Genomic DNA, 12,077 nt, shown 5'->3' with positions numbered 1-12,077 from the left:
GTTCCTTTACTGCAAGAGAAATTAGATTATCAATAGGTACAGTCACCCCTGCAATCATGTTAACACTAAAAATTATGTATTAATTCACATCAAATTTACATTATGAAAAGTGATCAATGATTCCATTGCTATTACTCTGTAGATAACAAAATCTATCTCCTAGGACTGTTGTGAGATATAAATGAGATAATATATAAAAAGCAGCACTGTCTCTAATGCAGAGTAAGCACTTACTGAATATCAGCTTTAATAATTATAATCAGACTATAGTGGACATCTATTACCCTTCTGAATACTAACACTCCAGTTTTCTTTTGAGGAACATTTCTATACTAATATCAACCCATCTGGTTGGCAGTGAAGAACTATCACCATCTGCAGTCTCCAAGGGTGAACCCATGCTAAACCTGATCAATAGTGACTGACCAGTTCTGGGATGGGTAGGTGACCCAAGCCAGGCCACAGAAGTACTCCCCGGAGATCTGCTGGAACCAATGGTGAAAAAGTGATCTCGGATTTCAGTTACTCTTCCTAGCTGGTAGAAATAACCTTAGAGCAGTCAAGGACCATCCTGTGGAGAGGGTGTACATACAGGAAAAGTCAACAGAAAGGAAGGAAATGCTAAGAGACAGAGAGAGATAACAGACCTCAAGATAATATTTAGAACTGGGCCTGAAGAATCCACCCCCCCCCAAAATTTCCCTTTTTCTCTAGAGCTTATTTCAGTGGGATTCTGTCATTTGCAACATAAAAAGGTAAAAAACGAGAGCTATTAGGAGAATGTGACAATCACCAGACAACTTTTATCAGTGAGAAACTATGAATAATAATTAAAACATAAAACGTACGCTGTTTTAAAGTTTACAGAGGACTTTCATATGTTACCACCTATATGAGGTTATTAACACAAGCTGATACAACAGATAAACCCCAAAAGCTTAGCACAAAAAGGTTTATTTCTCATTCTCATCACAGTCCACAGGACTTAGGTAGCCCTCTTCCACCTTGCTGCTACACATTCTGGAATATGTGGTCTTCACGACAGGGATGGAAACAGCTGGAGCATCACACATGAGGATATAAAAGCCCAGTCGTGGAAACAGTGTACGTCACTTCTGCCCACATTCTATTGGCCCGACTCAGTCACATGGCCCCAAGTTAGCTGTAAAGGAGGCTGGAAAATGCAATCTTCCTGTATGCTCACAAAGAGGAAAGAGCATAGTGAGTGTGACATGATCTTAGCCACACCTCCTTTTATTTGTTCCATCCACTCCCCTTACTAGACAGGCAGGAGCCCAGGGGTCTAGACCCAAGTTGGACTGATGGGTCCCAGGAGTCTACCTGGGGCATAAGGTCAGGAGTTGACTACAGAGTGTAAAATGGAGGTGAGTGTTCTGAGAGGCAATATCCCAGAGTAAAACTAAAACTAACTCACCGATCTGAAGAAGTCACAGAGGGTGAGAGAAATTAAGTACAAGTTCGTCAGATGGATCCAGAGAAAGCAAATCCTGATCAGAAGAGAAGAAGTGGGAGTTTGGAGGCACAGCCTGTAGGGATTCCTCGGCTATGAAAACACAGCCATGGTCTCTCTTTGTAGAGTGCTAGCAGCCTCCACAGGGCAGAAGGGCAGGGATACTCATAATATCCCCCTTGACACAGGCAAGGAAGATATTCCTAACCCTGTTTCATGGTGAGGCTCAGAGAGGTGAGGGACTTGCCCAAGGTCATACGGCTGGTTAAAAAGTAAAACCAAGATTGAAACTAAGCCTCTAACATTCAATTCATGGTGCAGGAGTTGGACTATTAAACCTATTCAGCCCTTTCCACTCTCTCTGCCCTCAGCAAATCCATGTGCCTATTGATAAGCAAGAGAGACAACTGATCCAAGATGTTCAAGTTTCTACTTGGCCAGGAATGCATTCGCAGGGTCTGTGACTGTGTTCCCTCTTTCTTTATTTGAAATGGTATGTGAGCCTTCACTGTCCCTGAGTCCTGGGAGCTGAGTTGGGGATATTACTCCTGTGTCCTCACTGCCCTTGTACATCCCTCTGTTAGTATTTGTCACAGTGTGCTATAATGGCTCATTCACCTGTCTACATCCCCCTGTCTGTGAATCCAATGATGGCAGAAACAACGCCTGTCTAAAACTCACTGATGCCCCCCAAGACCTAGCACAGGGCCTGGCAAACAGTAAGGGCTCAATAAATATTTATTGAATGAATGAATGAATGGATGATGAAACAGAACTTCTTATATTGTACTAAAATTTCCATCTGTACTAGAATTATTCAGCTCTCTCCCTAGATTTATATCTCCATGAAGGCAGGTACTCTAACTGCCAGAACCTCCATGCGCATAGTCCTTACTGCACAGTCTCTGGCATAGGGAAGATACTCAACATGTATGTGTAAGGAATACATAAGTGAGAGAAAATAGATATAGCAATTTTGTAGCAATTTCTATAGCTATATTTTATACTTAGAGTAAGCTTTTCGAAAATCAGGCCTACTCACATCATCTTACTTCTTTAAACTCTTCAATGGCTCCTTATTTTACTTTTAGCGTCCAGACAAAACTCCTTAAAATTACCTCCAGAGGGCTTCCCTGGTGGCACAGTCGTTGAGGGTCTGCCTGCTAATGCGGGGGACGTGGGTTCGAGCCCTGGTCTGGGAGGATCCCACATGCCACGGAGCAACCGGGCCCGTGAACCACAACTGCTGAGCCTGCGCCTCTGGAGCCTGTGCTCCGCAACAAGAGAGGCCGCGATAGTGAGGCCCGCGCACCGCGATGGGGGGTGGCCCCCGCTTGCCACAACTAGAGAAAGCCCTCACACAGAGGCGAAGACCCAACACGGCAAAAAAAAATAATTAGTTAATTAATAAACTCCTACCCCCAACATCTTCTTAAAAAAAAAAAAAAATTACCTCCAGAGCCCTGCTGGGGCACTAACTAGGACAGGCAAATATCTGGGAGTCACAAACCCTTCAGATTCTAATGGAAACTATGGCCCCCTCCCCCCAGGGGGAAAAAAAAAACAGTCATATGTTTGTTTATGAGGATATATTTTGCATGCAGTTTTATAAGGTTGATGGAGTCTCTGATGTCTAATGCTGGGTCTTCCCGGGACCTATAATCCCAGGTTGGAGACATCTCAACAGCCTACCTCATCAGCCCTCAGAGTGAGGAAAGAGCTCAGCTCTGCTAAGGGCCTCTCTGCAGCTCCTCAAATACAAGAAAGCCCACCCCCACCTGAGTGCCAGCTCTCTGTTAGTTAGCAATTCAGAATGACTTTTCAGAGCGATCCCTCAGCCTTCCATGATACTTGTCTGACAACCCCTTAATCTTGGCAAGAGCTGCATTAAAGCAATCTGTCATCATCGTCACCACACACAGTGAGAGACACACACTCACTCAGAAGCAGACTCTCCAACCCGTTAAGAAGAAATTAGAATTTGGGGAGCCTGTTGATCCACAGTAAGCACTCAGGAACAGACAGACAGGGCAGGCCAAGAGGCACTGGGCCAAATTCAGGTTCGAGGTGAGCTGCTTCCATCCTAGGGGCTGTCAGGAGTCATCAGAAGGAATGTTTAAATAATCACGACTCTCGAAACCCAGGTCTATGCCCCGTTGGATTAAAACAAAGGAATGGAGCTATGAAATACAAAGGTGTCAGGGGAAATTTGCTGAGAATGTGATTTATTTTGACAAATTCAAACAGCCCTGTGGTTATCTTGGTTTTGGAGAAACTGTTTTATCAGTTAAACTAGAGCCATCTGACACCCCAAAATATTTTGGAAACTTAAGGAAAGAAAAACAACAACAATAGCAAGGCATGATTGGTCAAGTCCCTCTTCTGGGTTAACCCTTTTATGAAATCCGTAGTTTATCAGATAATTATTGTGATAGTTGTGAACTCTCATTTTCTGATCCTTTATTATGTGTTAAGCACTTCTAAATTCTTTTCTCAAATATTTATTGAGAGTCAATTATGGTAGATTGATTGCAAAATTGGCCCCAATTTTTCAATCCTCCCATCTTGGGCAAAGTGACCTGACCTTGACTCTGGGCTTTGCCAAGCAACTTGCTTTGGCCAGTGGGATATTAGCAGATATGAAACAAGTAGAGGCTTGAAAAAGCATTTGTGCATTTCCACCTGCACTCTGGTACCTCTGCCATTACTGTGAGAATGTCCTCAGGCTAGTATTCTGCAGGGGGAGAGCTATGTGGACAGGCACTGTAGACAACAGCCAGCTGACTCTCAGACCAACAAGCAAGCCCAGACAAGACCAGCAGACCTACCTAGCCAACATCCAACTGATACTTGAGATGTGAACAATGAACTCACACATTATTGCTTCTTACTATATACCACAAAAGTTTTGTGAAGAGTTGTTACACAGCATCATGGCAATAGATAGTTGATACACCAACTCTGTGCCAAGCACTAATCTAAAACATGGTATATAATGATAAACAAAATGGGCAAGCCCCTTCCTCTTGAATTCCAGATTATGTTACCTAATTCAAACTGTATAATAACTTTATAAAGTAAGCCATATTCCCATTTACACACAAGGAGAGCAAGGCATAAAATGATTTATGCCTCATGATTACATTACTTGCCCAAGGCATGACAGCCAGCAAATGGAGCCAGGATTCCATTTCAAGCTCTAAGATGTGGGGGGCTAAAATGAATAATAATCTGGAAATAAGAATAATGATAATGCATATCACAAGAATTATTGTAAGGATTAAGTGAGATCATGCATATCAAAGCACTTAGCAGAGGGCTCTGCTCATGGGGAACTCAAGCAGGTTTTGCTGTGGATAATACTATTTCTGTTGTCATTATTATTATGGCTGTTGTTGTTGTGATACTGTCTGAACCCAGAGCCTGACTATTTAACCACGTCTTTATTATCGGATTGCCTCTGGTCTAGTTTCCTGTCCTTTCTGCCTGAACAGTGTGTAAACAGGACTGACTGATAAGTCTGGTAAATGTTACTCCTTCTTTTCATAGGGAAACAATCAACTTTAATAACCTTTATTCTTCTGAACCCAGAGCAGGTATACGCCATTTCTGACAGATTCACAACTGAGGGATTATTACACACTTAGGCTAGAAGCAGACGTGTCTAAAGGGAAGAATCAGCTACATAAATTGCAGGGCACAGTGCAAAATAAAATAGGGCCCCTTGTTCAAATATTACTAAGAATTTACATCAGAGTTAGTTATATCAGAGCATTGGACCAACCATAGCGTCCTTCTAAGTTAACACCTTCTCCGTGGGATATTATGAAGAATAAAGGAGAAGAGCATTTCCAGTCCTCAAAGCAACGTCTGACAAAGAGTAAATACTCAGTAGTAGTGGTGTAAGCTGTCACATTATTATGTGTTTGTTTAAGTAATGAAGGGAATCACGCTAATGTGTACCCCTTTAACCTTTTCAAAATTCTTGGAAGGCCATTTGCTCATGTGGTTTTTGTAAACAGTTCTGAGAAGCAGGCACAGTGGAGCCTTCTCTGTCCCACAGCTAAAGAAACAGAGGCTCAGAGAGTGTTTGGGAATTTCCAGAGGCTGGGAAAGGGTGAAAGTCAGTCTAGAATCTGGGATCCCCTAGCCCTGTAGTCTTTCCTCCAAGTCCTGCTGTCTCCAGCCACATGTGACCCTGACAGAATTGCCATGTGGACAGCATTTACTTATTTGATATAGTCAGGACCCAACCCTCAGGCTGAGATTAAGGACTGTCTTTGCATAGAGATCCACACCAGAGACTCCCAGTTCATTGCCTAGAGTCACTTACCACCCCATGACTCATACTATAATGTAACCATGTCTTCTGAACAAACCATAGGCTACCCAAGAAGGAAGGGATAGGGAGAATCATCCAGTGGACGATTAGCACACAGGTCCTGGAGTGAGACATGGGAATTTGAATCCTGGCTCTGCCACTTAACAGCGTGGGCAAGCTCTTGACCTGGATGGTCTCAATCTTGACAAGTAGGGCAATATTGACTGGGTAATACTGACATTTGGGGGTAGAAAGTTCTTTGCTATAGGAAGATGACCCGTGCATTAGAGGATATTTAGCAGCAAACCTAGCCTCTACCCACTAGATGCCAGCAGCACACCCAACCCCCACTCCCAGCTGTGAAAACCAAAAATACCTCCAGACTGCCAAATGCTCCCTTTGGGAGGTGGGGGACAAGAATCACTCCTAGTTGAGAACCACTGACTTAACCTCTCTGAGCTTCAATGTCCTCAACTATAATCTAGAGACGATAATAATAAAAATATCTGCTTCATCACGTTCTGAGGATTGATGAGATGATCACGTACTGGTGTGGCATAAGGCCTGGCACACAGTTAGATGATCAATGAATATTATATGCTGTTATTATTACGGTATTGACCAAGGAATAGAGATCTTTGCAAGAGCTCCATCAGCTTACCGAATTTGGAGTTGAAAATTCAATTCAGCAAATAGGTACTGAAGGTCCATTTCTACAGATATTTTGCCAAGTGCTGGGAATTACAGGTTGAATAAAATTTAAACCCCACTGTCAAGGAGCTCCCTACCTAATGGGAAGCTCACAACCCAGGCCTGGGTTCAAATTCTAGCTCTGCCACTTCCATGTGTGACTTAGGGCAAGTTGGCTGCACTTGCAAGAGTCTCTCTTACCTCTTCTCTAAAATGGAGATCATAATAAAAAATAAAATGGTTAAGAGCTAAGTCTCTTAATAATAATAAGAGACTTAGCTCTTAACCATTGAGCTACACTGTCTCTCAACAACACCCGTGTCCCCCAGTTGCCTGTTTGATTTCTTTCCCCTCACTACACTGCCTGCAGCACAAAGAACAAGTCCATAGCATTCCCCAGAGGAAGATGCTATTTCTCTTCCTGTGAACATTTACAATCCTCCAGGAGGTGACTGGGGTCTGAGTCCTGGGGTCAGATGGACTTGGGCTCAGGGCCTCAAAAAAGTCACTGCACTTCTCTCATCCATCAGTTTATTCATCTCTGCGGTGGGGGTAACAATGGTGCCTACTTCATAGGGCTCTTAGGAGGATAAAGTGAGATCGCTCAAGTAAAGCACAACTGAAAGTCTGGCACAGAGGAAGCACCGGATACCCTGTCACCATGGCAATGAAGGTGTTGAGAAGGGGGAGGAGGATGCTGACCAAGAAGGGAAGGAAGAGGGCTTCCCTGGTGGTGCAGTGGTTGAGAGTCCGCCTGCCGATGCAGGGGACACGGGTTCGTGCCCCGGTCCGGGAAGATCCCACATGCCGCGGAGCGGCTGGGCCCGTGAGCCATGGCCGCTGAGCCTGCGCGTCCGGAGCCTGTGCTCCGCAACGGGAGAGGCCCCAACAGTGAGAGGCCCGCGTACCAAAAAATAAAAAAATAATAAAAAAAAAGGAAGGGAAGGAAGAAGATGTGGCTCTCCGTGGCCTGATCCAATAGCCTTCTGCGAACTGACACAGGAGCCCGGAACTCAGTCTCCCTCCCAGACCCCGGGGCATAACCTGCAAACCTTTCAACACCAAAACCTCCTCTCCTCCCCAGGCCCTCCTGGGCCAACTGTAAGAGCTTTTGCCCAAGCTCTCGCCCAACAATTCAAGTGGATTAAAATATGTATGTGTATATTTAGGCGGACAAGAAAGAGCAACAGCATAACTTCTAGTCAGAGCCTAAATTTCCTGCCTCCAAAGCCCAGCTGGATAAGCAGGAGTTCTAACAGAAAACAGCCACACAATTAGCTGGAGTTCTGTAGCTGTCTGCAGCAGACTGCTTACGCCGATGTCTCCATAGGTGGTCTCCCAGTTCATCAGTTCATAAATAAGTAATTTGAAATGTGTTCCTGAGGGAAATTTTCCTCCTGCTCTCCCCAACAGACTGTACTCATCAGTTTTCCCATTCTCCAGGTAGCTGCCGTCCTCATTTATAATGGCCAGAGGAACTACGCCGTTCTAATTCCTGCTTCATTACATTGTCTAATGCGAGTTTTCGCCAGCCTCACAACTCCACATTTCTTTATATTGATAGGAAAAAAAAAACGGTGCATATATTATCTGTGGCTACTTTGGAGGTACCTCTGCTACCAGTTTAAGTGTAGTATTTTTATATACAAAGCAAGACGGACAAACTGAGCTCTGGACAGAGGTTTGGAAATGTTAATCAGCTCTCAAGAGGCACGTACGTGTGCGTTGGGTGGGAGAGCACACGCAGTGCAGAAACCACGCACACCACACAAACCACACACACAGCCAAACCACCACCCCATCTTTTACTTCTTGTATCTTGGTTCCTACCGACACCACACATTTAGCCTGGCAGATATTTTTGTACACATCTTGATGCATTGTTCCAACCCTATATTTTTCCACTGGAGAAAATGCACAACCAGATCAAAAGCACCTGGTGACTTAGGAAGACCAGGGTCCCCCACTAGCAAAGTTAATGGAGTCACTAATTTGCCTGGCCAGTAAAACCAATGATTTCTATACTAAAAGCCTTTGAGTGAAGCCTCCAGGGCTTGCTCCAGGGGTAATGGAGAGGGGCTAGTTTCCTCTTAGCCAATAACCTAATTATTTTTTAAAGCACTAACTGTACCTTTCATTATAATAATGCATATAATTGATTTTACTGATTATGTCTTTCATGGCATCCATTAGTCACTGGGAACTATATTTACTTCTTCTTGTTGTTTTTATGATTGTTTAGCTTTGGAGTCTCATAATAGGTAATTAATAAAATATGTTAATCTGAGAGTAATTTACTAATGAGATCTCCAGGAATGCTTTTCTCTCCTGATAAAGGAATTCCTCAAAAGGCTTTTGTGGAAGAAAAGGCTTTCCTGTGAAATCTTGGCACAATCTGAAACCGAAATTCAGAGGTACTTGTTTGGTTTCCTAGCCTCTGAACGGCCAGAGAATCCCATCAAGAGGATTTAAAAGTGAATGTCAAGGACTGTCCGGTTTCAGAGAAAACTGTCCCCTTCTCTGGCCTGGTTGTATAATCAACACCCTTACCTCCGGCAACCACCCTGTTAGCCATTAGTGAAGCTGGCCCTCCAGCTATCGGATAAGAAAGGCTACCGTTTAGAAGGAGAGCTAGATTACTGATGCAAGAAAAGCAAAATCAAAAGGGGAAGATGAAGGAAAGAAAGAAAAGGGGCTAAACAAGGACAAACTTCAGACTACAGGCGACTTTCGACTTTCAACACAGAACACACCACCTGGTAGGAGAGGGTGACAAAAATCTAGACTGGTCTCCCCTGTGCGGGAGCAATTCACCTAGATCTGTGAGGGGGGGCCAGTGTTTTGAGAGGGAGGAGCTAGTTCTCTGGGATGCTGGTCAGACAGGACTAAGGATGTCTGCCACACAGTGGTGCTTTCAAACTGCATGTCTGGAAGCAGACGGATCTCGCTCACATGCAGTGCTGCACGTGGGATTTGGTGGCCTTAATCACATCACTTCTCTCCTCGCCATGTTACCTTTCATCTTTAAGATGGGGTGTGGACAACAGTACTACCCCACTGGATCCATGAGAAGACTGATGGAGACAAGCCTGTAATGAAGGCACACAGAGCTTGGTATTCACCAGGGTTTCTCAACTTCTGTAAGACTGACATTTGGGGACCGATAATTCTTCGTTGGGTGGGAGAGTTGTTTGCACTGTATTCTGTTTAGAAGCATCTCTGCTTCTGGCTGTTGGATAGCACTCCTCCCCTCTCAGTTGTGGCAGTCAAAATTGTATCTAGATATCCTCAAACACCCTTTGGAAGGGGAGGTAGATGCCTTAGGCAAAATCGCCACCCCTGAGAACCACTGGCCTACACTAAAGACTCAGTAAACACTAGCTTAGTATTGGGATGATCTTTTCTGAGAATCGAGTAGCAGGATAGATGAGAAAACCACTTGAGGGAAAAAAAATGTAGGGTGTTCTACAGTGAATTCGTCCAACTCTTGTTATGATTACTGGGAATAATTCCAGACTTCAGTTTGAGTAAGTGTCTCCCACTGCCATGCAGAAACTTCTTCTCAGGGGAGGCCAAAGCCTCCTGAGAGGAAGGGAGCATTTGCCATAAACGGACTCCAGGTTATGGATTACACACCAAAATGTGCGGGAGACATCTCACATCCAGCTCCTGGAGAGCCAAGCCAAGCCCAAACCAAAGGCCACCAGTATCACGTAGCGTGTGTATGTGTGTATGTATGTGTGTGTGTATGAACGTACATACACATATAGTTGTAGTTATAGATATATCACACACTTAAGTTTCTGATACATAAGCACAGAAGAACTACAGTAAACTCTGTTGATTGAGGGAAAATTGAAAGTTACTTAACCCTTACCCATAAAAAGCAAAGTATGGGAATCAATAAAGCCGAAAACCGACCTGCCTACTCCTTGATTCCTATGACACATCACTTTCTCTAAAAATTCAGGTCCTGATGCTTTTCTAATCCAGACTATTAAAGGTTTGGAGTGGTTCTTTTACTTAGTGAGAAGAAAGTAACCTTCTGCCTTGAGTACAGGCCACCATATGAAAGGCTCTATGTACATGTCATCTCATTTAGTAAACTACAGCCTGCCAAGTTTAGCAATCACTTGATTGCCCCACTCTGTAGAAAAAGGAAGTAAAAACCTGCATTTGTTATACATACATATGCACCCCTCAAAACACATGCACTTAATACCATAGAAAACCACATAAACACAAAAATAACAGCAGACGATTGCCCAAACATGTGTTCACACAACCCTCTCACGCACTGATTCAAAAATAAGTACCTGATGACATTCAAAGTCATAGACTGGATTTCCCAATAGGCAGGAAATACATGTGCTGTATTTACATACACTGGTAAAACAGGAGCACTCAAAAAAATTTTAAAAGAATTTGCTATTTGAAAATCATCAGAGTGAAATTAAACGGAAAAAATAATTCTTTATTCTATTTCCTTACACTTTAGTTACAATTTTGCATTGTTTTTATTTCCAGTTAACTATGTTGGGGGTCAGCAGAGATCAACATAATTTTTGAGATATTCAGGTCTTGAAAATCTTAACTGAGCCCTGAGCCACACCCAAACATTCACATCCAAATTGTAAAACATGGATACCCAGGCCTCTTTCTACAGGTACCCTTTAGGATGATACTGGGGATGGCGGGTGGGCTCTGTTCTAGCAGCCAGAGACCTGTATTCTAATCTTCACATTCCACTTACCACGGATACTTTGTTCAGATGTCCGTTTGCCAATGTAAAAAAACGAAAAAAAAAAAAAAAAAAAAAACACCGCAACAAAACCTAAACGGTAAAATTGGCATGACTTCCAACATTCACTTTCGGTTTGACTGTGTGTGAATCCCACCTCTTGCCCAAGGTCACACACAGCTGGTGACCACAGAGTCAGAACTGGTAATTCTTCCTCCTGGTTCAAGGCGTTTTCCACAAAGTTGTACCTGCACACAAACGCCCCCTTCCTTCCCTCTGCTCCCCCAGCTCCCCAGCTCTTCATTACTACATGTCTCCTCTCTCATCTCCCTTGCCGCCGATCCACAGCCCCCTCCCCACCTCCCATAGCTCTCAGCAGGTAGCACAGGAAAAGACAGCAATGGGGAAAGACAGCTAGGCACATTGAAGGGGTTACTTTGCCCGGGGACCCCTCTATCTGAAGTTGTCCTCAAAAGTGGAAATGAGTTGATTTGCATTTTCCCACTGAAGCATGCGGAGTAGGTGAGGAGTGTTTCTCGTTACCAAGTACTGTCTTCCCTGGTTTGCCCTGAGGCCTTCTCTGGGGCTGGAGCAGCTCTGAAAACACCTGTATGCTGCCCATTTAAATACATGCTTCAGACAAATCTTTTTGGGGGGTTTCAAAAGAGAAAGACTAGTGCTTTCCCTCCCAGCATACATTATCCTTCCTGTGAATGCTAAAGGCAGAAATTAACCCTCTCCAGACTGCTTTATTTCTAGCCTGTTGTATCCATGCAATGCCTGCATTCCATGTTCTGGGACTGGCAGTCAACAGCTTTCTCCATTCATTCATTCATTTATTCAGCAAGTATTTA

Source organism: Lagenorhynchus albirostris, chromosome 3 (genome assembly GCF_949774975.1).
Source record: "Lagenorhynchus albirostris chromosome 3, mLagAlb1.1, whole genome shotgun sequence".
Classification (NCBI taxonomy): Eukaryota; Metazoa; Chordata; class Mammalia; order Artiodactyla; family Delphinidae; genus Lagenorhynchus; species Lagenorhynchus albirostris.
The sequence above is the reverse complement of the archived record's forward strand: the minus strand, read 5'-3'. Positions refer to the sequence as shown.